An 11,506-nucleotide genomic window follows, 5' to 3' on the forward strand; every position below is an offset into this window, starting at 1 on the left:
GGAGGTAGTAACGCAGAGTGAACAAGGGGGGGGAAGATCACAAACTCGTTCTGTGTGGGGGCTAAGCCTCAAACCCAATAGCAGCAAGCAGGTGAAGCCGAATTTAATCGACGATCCTACAAGGCCGAGAAGAGGGTACCCCACACAGACCAAATGGCTGGGATAGATTCAAGTGGTTCTCAACGTCCTAGCTGGAAGCAGGGACACCCCTAAAGGCAAGGTCGATACTACACTTGATCTTAGCCAAAAGGTAATCACTGATCAAGGCCAGGGACTGACGGGGGTCAGTGGTTTGACGGGCGTCAAAGGGTAAATGGCTGAGCGGCTCCACTTCTTTCCAGATGAGAGCGGCAATAAATATGGAACGCTTCACGAATTTGCGTGTCATCCTTGCGCAGGGGCCATGCTAATCTTCTCTGTATGACTGAAAATTGAGCTTGCTGCTCGGAAAGGTCAGGATTTTCCATCAGCTGCTTTGCCATTAGCACCGAAGGCGAATAAATTATGCTGATCAGTCAGCAGAGGCAGACTTCCCCTTGTTTGGCCAGAGAGGGCAGAAAGTGAAAGCAGCTGCGGTCGAACTGCCAAATCAGCCGAATTCAGGAGAGAAGGGAAAACAAGGCAAACACGTGTCCTGAAGGTCAAAGAAAAGCCGGAGATGTGTAGGAAAGAAGGTTGCCAAAGAACAGTGCCGCTTGGCTCCTGAAATAAGGATACGTCATGCCAGCAGATCCCTGCGGCAGCATGAAGCTTTTCAGGCCTTACCGTCAAAGGGTAAATGGCTGAGCGGCTCCACTTCTTTCCAGATGAGAGCGGCAATAAATATGGAACGCTTCACGAATTTGCGTGTCATCCTTGCGCAGGGGCCATGCTAATCTTCTCTGTATCGTTCCAATTTTAGTATATGTGCTGCCGAAGCGAGCACAGAGCTGAAGCAGCGGTCGAAGCAGTTATATACATGAACACATGAACACAAAGACACATGAACAGGCAACGTATGTCAAAAAAAAAAAAGGAGAAATGAAAATTCAAAATCAACTTGCCAGCCAGCTTGCCAACAACCGAATTAACCTAACAGTATGTGGTAAAACCAGGGGTTTAGTTAGCACACATTTGCAAATACATACGTAAGCCACAGAGCCACGGCACCCCAATATTCTATAGTCCTAATTCTACAAATTTTAAGAGCCCCCATAGTAGAGGCACATGTATTTAATGGATAGATCAAGGCCAGGTGAACCTGAGGGAGCCCAACCCTCTTTAAAGGCACATACTGTTAGACAGGTTAATTTGGTTGTTGGCAAGCTGGCTGGCAAGTTGAGTTTGAACTTTCATTTCTCCTTTTTTTTTTTTTACATGCATTGCCCGTTCATGTGTCCTTGCTGCAAAAACCAGTTATAGACTGGGGCAGTGGCCATTTTTTGTTCTGTTGAACTATAGGTGAGTGGGTGCACTAGGACACCCTGGCTTCCATTGTGCTATATGCTGGGTGTCCAGTGCGCGCCTGTGCCTTTAAAGAGGGGTGGACTCCCTCAGGTTCACCTGTCCTTGATCTATCCATTAAATACATGTGCCTCTACTATGGGGGCTCTCAAAATTTTTAGCGTTAGGACCACAGAATATCGGGGTGCCGTGACGTGGCTCTGTGGCTTACATATATATTTGCAAATGTGTGCTAACTAAACCCATTTTTAACGCATACTGTTAGGTTAATTCGGTTGTTGGCAAGCTGGCTGATTTTGAACTTTCATTTCTCCTTTTTTTTTTTAACCAGAAAAAAACACTGTTGACTTTATCCAGAAAGTGTTGGTAAGAGGTCATACTGAGCCTGCATTACCTTTCAAGGAAGGAGAGGAAAGTGGGTACCTCCCATGCATATACAGTACAATCTTCTTAAGCCAGATCAGAATGGTCTTGGACTCCAAGTGCTCTATACAAAGGCATTTATCTCACTGATGTTCTGGCATAATCTGAATAACCCTATAGAAGTTTTGCTCCACTTCAAACAAGAACCAGTTGCTGTTATGGCTGACATTCAGCAAATGTTCTACAGTTTCATTGTTTGACAAGATAGATAAACTTACTCAGGTTCCAATGGTATTGCAACAACGTCAAATGATAAGGTCATTACTATTGCAATTTATGGGCTCAGAACAACAGCTCAAGAAGGTGAAAGGATTTGGATCTGATGCTCAATTTGTGGGAAAACATTTCTATGCAAGTATTGGGCTCAAATTCCTGCATACAGAAGCAGCAATTGATCTTCTCAAGAGTACTCAGGATATGCTTGCCACTGCAAACCTCAAAGCTTCATAAAATGGTCTCACAGTGACAAGGTAATAAAAGCCATTCCTTCTCATGGCCATGCTATTAGTGTAAAGGGATTAAAGTTTGGAATGGATCTTTCCTTTGACATCCCAAAGCTATCCGAGTCCATGTTGTGTAAAATAGACACATTCAGGTTTCAAGTAACTTGACAAGCCCTTCATGAAAATGAGGAGTCTTGTCTACTGTGAACAGCATCTATGATGGGCTTCATAGCACCTTTTACCATTCACTGTAAGATGCTTCTAAACTGAAAACAGATTGGGGATGCATATACCCACTCAAAAAGGGATATATCCTAACTTTGATTAGGGTCTTATTAAAAATGTATATTCAAAACTGTATGTATTAATCATTTGTAGAGAGGGACACAGACTCCAAAATTACCAGCAAAAGAGAAAGTTTCCCAGAATTGTATTGGCTAATAATTCACTGGTCAAAAAGTATACAAATACCCTGCAGGTTGCTCCAATGGGACCACCATTCTTGACCTGCAAATGCAGAAATCAAGAAGATTGCACAAATGTGCGCTTCAACATCATCCAGGGCTGTGCTTTGCTCACATAATCACAATGACACTTAAAGGGTTACTGCTGCAATCTATTACCCTACATGCCACTGGGAGCAGGTAGCGGACTCTGCATATTTCCACAGTTAGTGGTTTCTAGCCTGGTCTGATGTGGTAATTGGGCTAAGTTGTCATGTGGAGCACTAGATTGTGGCAGTAGCCCTTTAAGTATATTTATCTGACAAATTGTGCAGCACTTCCATAAATTTCTAATCAATGATAATGTATATAAATAAATCTTGAATAACTCCAAATATATTTTAGTGCTTAGTGATACTCAGCAGAAATAAATGAATATAAAGTCCATAAAAAGTCTGTATAAGTCCCATACACCATCCAATAAATCTTGCAATCTTAAATATGCAATTCTCTTCCCAATGGATGATCTTCACTTTAAGCTCACCACAGTGCCCTTCACCATGCCTCATGGATGTCATCTCGCCTTCACTAAAGGACCTCACTGTGCTAAAGGAAGTCAAACTTTGTTAAAACAGGAACACAGCTTCTCTCGATATCGCCACACCTCCAATCATCAAGTCCTCAGTTCCAAAGATGACACAAGGGAAGCAAAAAGTATACCAACTAGTGCAGATCACTAATCCAGTTTATTATACAATTAAAATTACACTGACATTTCAAAAGGCATCTCATACAGCACTACTGCAAATGGCATTCTAGCTTCACCCAGCATGACATCACTGCCTACCTAGGCTGATCATCTGTGGTCATTTTGATTAGCTCAGCATGAAGAGCTTTCCTATGGGTAGCAAGGCACTGTTAAAAGGTTCTCCAGGATAACGTTGAGAACAGGCACAATTCAGAAGATTGATATACAAAATACAAAATTAAGGGGGAGGATCACAAGCAGTCACAACTGAGCTTTGCCAAAACACACCTTGTCAGATAAGACTAAAATTTAATTATTTGGCCTCAACAATAAACGAGATGTCCAGTAGAAATCCAATACAGTTCACCATCCAAATAACACCAGTCCTAAAGGAGGTGGCAATATCTTGTTATCAGGGTGTTTTGCTGCGGCAGGCACTGGAGCACTTGTCAGGATAGAAAAATGGGGCAAAATACCATCAAATGCTTGAGGAAAATCTGCTGCCCTCTGCCAGAAAGTTGTCATTGGGAAGAAGAAGGTTTACCTTCCAACAGGACAACGGCCCAAAGCACACAGCAAAAATGACCACAGAGTGGTTGAAGGAGAGAAAAGGACCCAAACCCCATTGAAAATCTGTGGAAGGACCTGAAGACTGCAGACCACAAAACGGTCACCATCAAATTGAACTGAACTTGAGCAGTTCTGCAAAGAGTGGACAAATATTGCAAAGTTTAGATGTGCAAAGCTAGTAGAGACATATTCCAACATACTAAAGGCTGTAATAAGAGGTGGTTCAACAAAGAGACAAGGGGGTGATCCTTTTTCCAACTCAGTGTTTGATTATTTCCCCCCCCCCCCCGACATGGTAGTATATCATTTACTGGAATGTTATAAGTTGCATTCACAGTTGAGTAAATACAGCTGGATAAAAACACTGTCTAGGCTGCAAAGCAACAAAATGGGGTGGTTTTAAAAGGGGGGGGGGGCAATTCTGTTCTATACCCACTGTAGATGATGTACCTGAATAATAAAACTTTCATAATATTCACAGTATAAGTAACAAGGCAACATAAAACTAGTGCGATATTTGACAGCTCAATATCTGGTTCAATGGATGTAGTAGCAATTCTTAATTCTCAATGGGCTCAGCTATTTTGGTTCTAATTTTGTCCTTAATGTGCTTCATCCTTAACCACTTCCCGCCCTGCTGTTGTATATAAGCGGCCAGGCGGTGCCAGTGCAGGGGCGGGTGGCAGTTTATAAACAGCGTCCCAGCCCCCTGCTTGTTCACACTCCCTGGGAGCGCGCGGCACTGCAATCCAGTGCCCGCTGTCTCCTCCGGACAAAGTGGAACACCAACTGTTGTACAGGACCTCTGTGCGAGGTCCGGATCATGTGATCACTGATTGGTCAATCAGCGATCACATGAAGAGTAGTAAGCAAGATGTCACTGCTGACATCATTGCTTACTACATGTGAAATCTGAATGATCACAGGAGGTCGCATGATACAAGGCTATTCACAACAGCCTTGTACCATGTGACAAGCTGTGACCAAATCACAGCTTACACAGTATTTCTCAATGGCTGCAAGAATGCAGCCAGAGAGGAGAAATGATTGCTTTTACAGCCTTTATGGGTGTAAAAGCAATCAGTGTTAAAAAAAAAAAAATCTTCATAACCCCTCCCCCCCCCCCCAAGTAGTACAGTGTCACCATGGTGACACTAATGCTAGGGTGACAGTATGTGTAAAAAATAAAATAATGTAAAAAAAGTTTAAAAATTATAATTTTTGGTTATAAACTAATTTGTTTTTTTGTTTTTTTTTTACTAAAAAGATAACTGAATACATTTTGGCCAAGATTTATGAAGAAAGATTTGCAAAATTTTATAAGAACACTTCAAAATTTTTGGACTTTTTTATTTATATAGCAAAAAATAAATAAAAATCCCAGTGGTGAATAAATACCAGCAAAATAAAGATTTATCAGTCTCAAAAAAATGCTAAAAAATTCATATAGGTACAGTATTGCATGACCGCGCTGAAAGCAGAAAGTTGGCCTGGACAGGAAGGGGGTAAAAATGTCTGGACTTGAAGTGGTTAAACTGCTCAAATCTAGCGGGCCGAAAACAAATGACATGAAGAAGGCATAAGAGTGGGATATTTTTCTTTGGAAAGATAAAACTGCTAAAAAGTCCAGTAAAGAAATAGTCAAATGTTTCTTCAGCCACACTGTAAAATGGATTTAAAAATGCATTTCTTTTTGTAACATTTAGAACTAGAGTCAAAACTTTTTTTTCACTTCGGATAGAGTAAGCAAGGGTTATAACCCCTGTAAAAAAAAATTATTTTTTTCTGCTATCTGCATCCCAATTAGATTTCCCTTCATGCCCGATGTTCTAAACAAGACTTGATCAAGGGGAAGGAAGAAGGACCGATGCACGTTGTTACCTTCCGTTCTGCAGATGGACACGAAAGTCTCTAATTGTGGCTAAAGGAGGTCACAAAAAGACAGTTTAAGTTTTACAGTTGGTTAAGGTTTGCATTATTATTCGCTTGTTCTCCCCTTTTTCAGGTGTTCCTGGAACACTCTTCACTTAACTGCTTGCCACCTGCCCACAGGACATTTACTGCTGGCAGGTGCCACAGCCAGGCTGGATCACATACATGTACAGTATCCCAAAGAAATGAGTACACCCCTCACACTTTTGTAAATATATTATATCTTTTCATGTGACAAACACTGAAGAAATGACACTTTGCTACAATGTAAAGTAGTGAGTGTACAGCTTGTATAACAGTGTAAATTTGCTGTCCCCTCAAAATAACTCACACAACCATTAATGTCTAAACCGCTGTTTACAAAAGTGAGTACACCCCTAAATGAAAATGTCCAAATTAGGCCCATAGTGTCAATATTTTGTTTGGCCACCATTATTTTCAGCACTGCCTTAATCCTCTTGGGCATGAAGTTCACCAGAGCTTCACAAGTTGCCACTGGAGTCCTCTTCCACTCCTCCATGATGACATCACAGAGCTGGTGGTTGGTGGAGACCTTGTGCTCCTCCACCTTCCATAAGAGAACGCCTCACAGATGCTCAATAGGGTTTAGGTCTGGAGACATGCTTGGCCAGTCCATCACCTTTACCCTCATCTTTAGCAAGGCAGTGGTTGTCTTGGAGGGGTGTTTGGGGTTGTTATGTTGGAATATTGCCCTGCAGCCCAGTCTCTGAAGGGAGGGGATCATGCTCTGCTTCATTATGTCACAGTACATGTTGGCATTCATGGATTCCTCAATGAACTATAGCTCCCCAGTGCTGGCAGCACTCATGCAGCCCCAGACCATGACACTCGGACCAGCATCCAAGACACACTTGTCTTTGTATTCCTCACCTGGTTGCCACCACACACACTTGACACCATCTGAACCAAACAAGTTTATCTTGGTCTCCTCAGACCACAGGACATGGTTCCAGTAATCCATGTCCTTAGTCTGCTCATCTTCAGCAAACTGTTTGCAGGGCTTTCTTGTGCATCATCTTTAAAAGAGGCTTTCTTCTGTGATGACAGCCAAGCAGGCCTATTTGATGCAGTGTGCGTCTTATGGTCTGAGCACTGACAGGCTGATTACCCCCCTTCAACCTCTACAGCAATGGTGGCAGCACTCATACATATATTTCCCAACAACCTCTTGATGATGCTGAGCACGTGCACTCAACTTCTTTGGTCAACCATGGTGAGGCCTGTTCTGAGTGGAACCTGTCCTGTTAAACTGCTGTTTGGTCTTAGCCACCGTGCTGCAGTTCAGTTCCAGGATCTTGGCAATCTTCTTATAGCCTAGACCAGCGTTTTTCAACCACTGTGCCGCGGCACACTAGTGTGCCGTGAGATATTGTCTGGTGTGCCGTGGGAAAAATTCCAATTTCATCTGTAACATGTGGCTTCGGCTCACAAATAGACCAATCATTAGAATCTAATGATTCAGTGGTCGGCAAGCCGCGGCTCGCGAGCCACATGCGGCTCTTTACCCAGTCTAATGCGGCTCTTCTGTGTGCCGGGCGCCTGCTCCCCTGCCTCCTCTCGGTTGGCAGCCCCAAAAGTCCGCGCGGACCTTTTAATCCGGCTTGCGGATGTGGCTGTCAGGATGTGTGTAGGCGGGGCAGCGTGCCGAACGTGAGGGGAGGGGAGCTAGGCTCCTCTCACAGTCCGCCCTGAAGACCCGAACGGCGCGGGAAGACAGCGAGAGGAACGCAAAAGGTAAGTGAATTGACACGGGGGACTTGGCTTACTAGAAGGGGGGGGGGGAATAGTACTGTGGGGGATGAAATACTATATGAGGGATGAATTACTTTATGAGGGATGAAATACTATATGGGGGGATGAAATACTATATGGGGGATGAATTACTATATCAGGGATGAATTACTATATGAGGGATGAAATACTATATGGGGGGATGAAATACTATATGGGGGGATGAATTACTATATGAGGGATGAAATACTATATGAGGGATGAAATACTATATGGGGGATGAATTACTATATGAGGGATGAATTACTGTATGAGGGATGAAATACTATATGGGGGGATGAAATACTATATGAGGGGATGAAATACTATATGAGGGGATGAAATACTATATGGGGGGATGAAATACTATATGGGGGGATGAAATACTATATGGGGGATGAAATACTATATGGGGGATGAAATACTATATGAGGGATGAAATACTATATGAGGGATGAAATACTATATGGGGGGATGAAATACTATATGGGGGGATGAAATACTATATGGGGGGATGAAATACTATATGGGGGGATGAAATACTATATGGGGGGATGAAATACTATATGAGGGATGAATTACTATATGAGGGATGAAATACTATATGGGGGGATGAAATACTATATGGGGGGATGAAATACTATATGAGGGATGAATTACTATATGGGGGGATGAAATACTATATGGGGGATGAAATACTATATGGGGGATGAATTACTATGGGGGATGAATTACACTATGGGGGATGAATTACACTATGGGGGATGAATTACACTATGGGGGATGAATTACACTATGGGGGATGAATTACTATATGGGGGATGAATTACTATGGGGGATGAATTACTATATGGGGGATGAATTACTATATGGGGGATTAATTACTATGGGGGATGAATTACTATATGGGGGATTAATTACTATGGGGGATGAATTACTATGGGGGATGAATTACTATATGGGGGATTAATTACTATGGGGGATGAATTACTATGGGGGATGAATTACTATATGGAGGATGAATTACTATGGGGGATGAATTACTATATGGGGGATTAATTACTATGGGGGATGAATTACTATATGGGGGATTAATTACTATGCTTACTATGGGGGAATATTACTATACTTACTATGGATGACACATACACATCATTCATCTACTCTTGGTCCGGCCCCCGGGTCCAATTATAAAATACTTTATTATTTCATAATAAAGTAATTATAAAATAATTTCTTTGTGTTTGATTCCTATTCAAGAGAATTACTTTATATATAGTCAATATAGGCACAGAGGTAAATTTTTTTAACATTTTCTAATGGTGGTGTGCCTCGTGATTTTTTTCATGAAAAAAGTGTGCCTTTGCACAAAAAAGGTTGAAAAACACTGGCCTAGACCATCTCTCCAGTCAGGTCCATAAATATTGGGCCATCGACACAATTCTAACATTTTTGGCTCTATACACCACCACAATGGATTTGAAATGAAACGAACAAGATGTGCTTTAACTGCAGACTGTCAGCTTTAATTTGAGAGTATTTACATCCAAATTAGGTGAACGGTGTAGCAATTACAACAGTTTGCATATGTGCCTCCCACTTGTTAAGGGACCAAAAGTAATGGGACAATTGGCTTCTCAGCTGTTCCATGGCCAGGTGTGTCCCTCATTATCCCAATTACAATGAGCAGATAAAAGGTCCAGAGTTCATTTCAAATGTGCTATTTGGAATCTGTTGCTGTCAACTCTCAAGATGAGATCCAAAGAGCTGTCACTATCAGTGAAGCAAGCCATCATTAGGCTGAAAAAAACAAAACAAACCCATCAGAGAGATAGCAAAAACATTAGGCGTGGCCAAAACAACTGTTTGGAACATTCTTAAAAAGAAGGAACGCACCGGTGAGCTCAGCAACACCAAAAGACCCGGAAGACCACGGAAAACAACTGTGGTGGATGACCGAAGAATTCTTTCCCTGGTGAAGAAAACACCCTTCACAACAGTTGGCCAGATCAAGAACACTCTCCATGAGGTAGGTGTATGTGTGTCAAAGTCAACAATCAAGAGAAGACTTCACCAGAGTGAATACAGAGGGTTCACCACAAGATGTAAACCATTGGTGAGCCTCAAAAACAGGAAGGCCAGATTAGAGTTTGCCAAACGACATCTAAAAAAGCCTTCACAGTTCTGGAACAACATCCTATGGCCAGATGAGACCAAGATCAACTTGTACCAGAGTGATGGGAAGAGAAGAGTATGGAGAAGGAAAGGAACTGCTCATGATCCTAAGCATACCACCTCATCAGTGAAGCATTGTGGTGGTAGTGTCATGGCGTGGGCATGTATGGCTGCCAATGGAACTGGTTCTCTTGTATTTATTGATGATGTGACTGCTGACAAAAGCAGCAGGATGAATTCTGAAGTGTTTCAGGCAATATTATCTGCTCATATTCAGCCAAATGCTTCAGAACTCATTGGACGCCGCTTCACAGTGCAGATGGACAATGACCCAAAGCATACTGCAAAAGCAACCAAAGAGTTTAAGGGAAAGAAGTGGAATGTTATGCAATGACCAAGTCAACCACCTGACCTGAATCCGATTGAGCATGCATTTCACTTGCTGAAGACAAAACTGAAGGGAAAATGCCCCAAGAACAAGCAGGAACTGAAGACAGTTGCAGTAGAGGCCTGGCAGAGCATCACCAGGGATGAAACCCAGCGTCTGGTGATGTCTATGCATTCCAGACTTCAGGCTGTAATTGACTGCAAAGGATTTGCAACCAAGTATTAAAAAGTGAAAGTTTGATGATTACTATTCTGTCCCATTACTTTTGGTCCCTTAACAAGTGGGAGGCACATATGCAAACTGTTGTAATTCCTACACAGTTCACCTGATTTGGATTCAAATACCCTCAAATTAAAGCTGACAGTCTGCAGTTAAAGCACATCTTGTTCGTTTCATTTCAAATCCATTGTGGTGGTGTATAGAGCCAAATATGTTAGAATTGTGTCGATGTCCCAATATTTATGGACCTGACTGTATGTAGAGCAACAATTTTTTTTTTTTAGATCCTCAGAGTTCTTTGACATGAGGTGCCATGTTGAACTTCCAGTGAGCACTATGAGCTTGAGAGCAACAAATTTAATACACCTACTCCCCATTTATATCTGAGACCTTGTAACACTAATGAGTCACATGACACCAGGGAGGGAAAATGGCTAATAGGGCCCAATGTGGCCATTTTCACTTAGGGGTGTACTGACTTTTGTTCCCAGCGGTTTAGACATTAATGGCTGTGTGTTGAGTAATTATGAGGGGACAGCAAATTACACTGTTATACAAGCTGTACACTCACTTTACATTGCAGTAAAGTGTAATTTTCTTCAGTGTTGTCACATGAAAAGAAAAAATATTTACAAAAATGTGAGGGGTGTACTCACTTCTGAGATACTGTATATCATCCAGCCTCTTTCAGCTTTGGGGCACAGATATGCACACCTCCTGCTGACCCAACGCTGTCACTTGCTACAGAGCAATTTTGTTAGCAAGTCCCAGTCGATCTATGGCTGAGAGCTACCGCACAGCTGTAGCTCATTATAGCACAAATTCCTGTATTTACAGAACACACAAGGCTCTGGACACAGATCAGCGATCTGCCCGTTTCTTCTCCCTGACAAGCCTGACTTGATTTTGTTCTGGGAACACAGCGCTGTAT

The 11,506-nt window shown here is 42.3% G+C and overlaps 2 non-coding genes across 2 annotated transcripts; both read right to left on the reverse strand.

Moving 5' to 3' along the window:
• Positions 1–353: 353 nt before the first annotated feature.
• On the reverse strand, positions 354–456 carry LOC149471023 (U6 spliceosomal RNA). The gene has a single exon (XR_016307691.1). It is a non-coding gene; the product is annotated as a U6 spliceosomal RNA (small nuclear RNA).
• A 362-nt stretch (positions 457–818) lies between these two features.
• LOC149471024 (U6 spliceosomal RNA) lies at positions 819–925 on the reverse strand. The gene has a single exon (XR_016307627.1). It is a non-coding gene; the product is annotated as a U6 spliceosomal RNA (small nuclear RNA).
• Positions 926–11,506: the final 10,581 nt, after the last annotated feature.

This window comes from Staurois parvus, unplaced genomic scaffold, assembly GCF_062004578.1.
Source record: "Staurois parvus isolate SC_StPar_1 unplaced genomic scaffold, SC_StPar_1.0 ptg000029l, whole genome shotgun sequence".
Classification (NCBI taxonomy): domain Eukaryota; kingdom Metazoa; phylum Chordata; class Amphibia; order Anura; family Ranidae; genus Staurois; species Staurois parvus.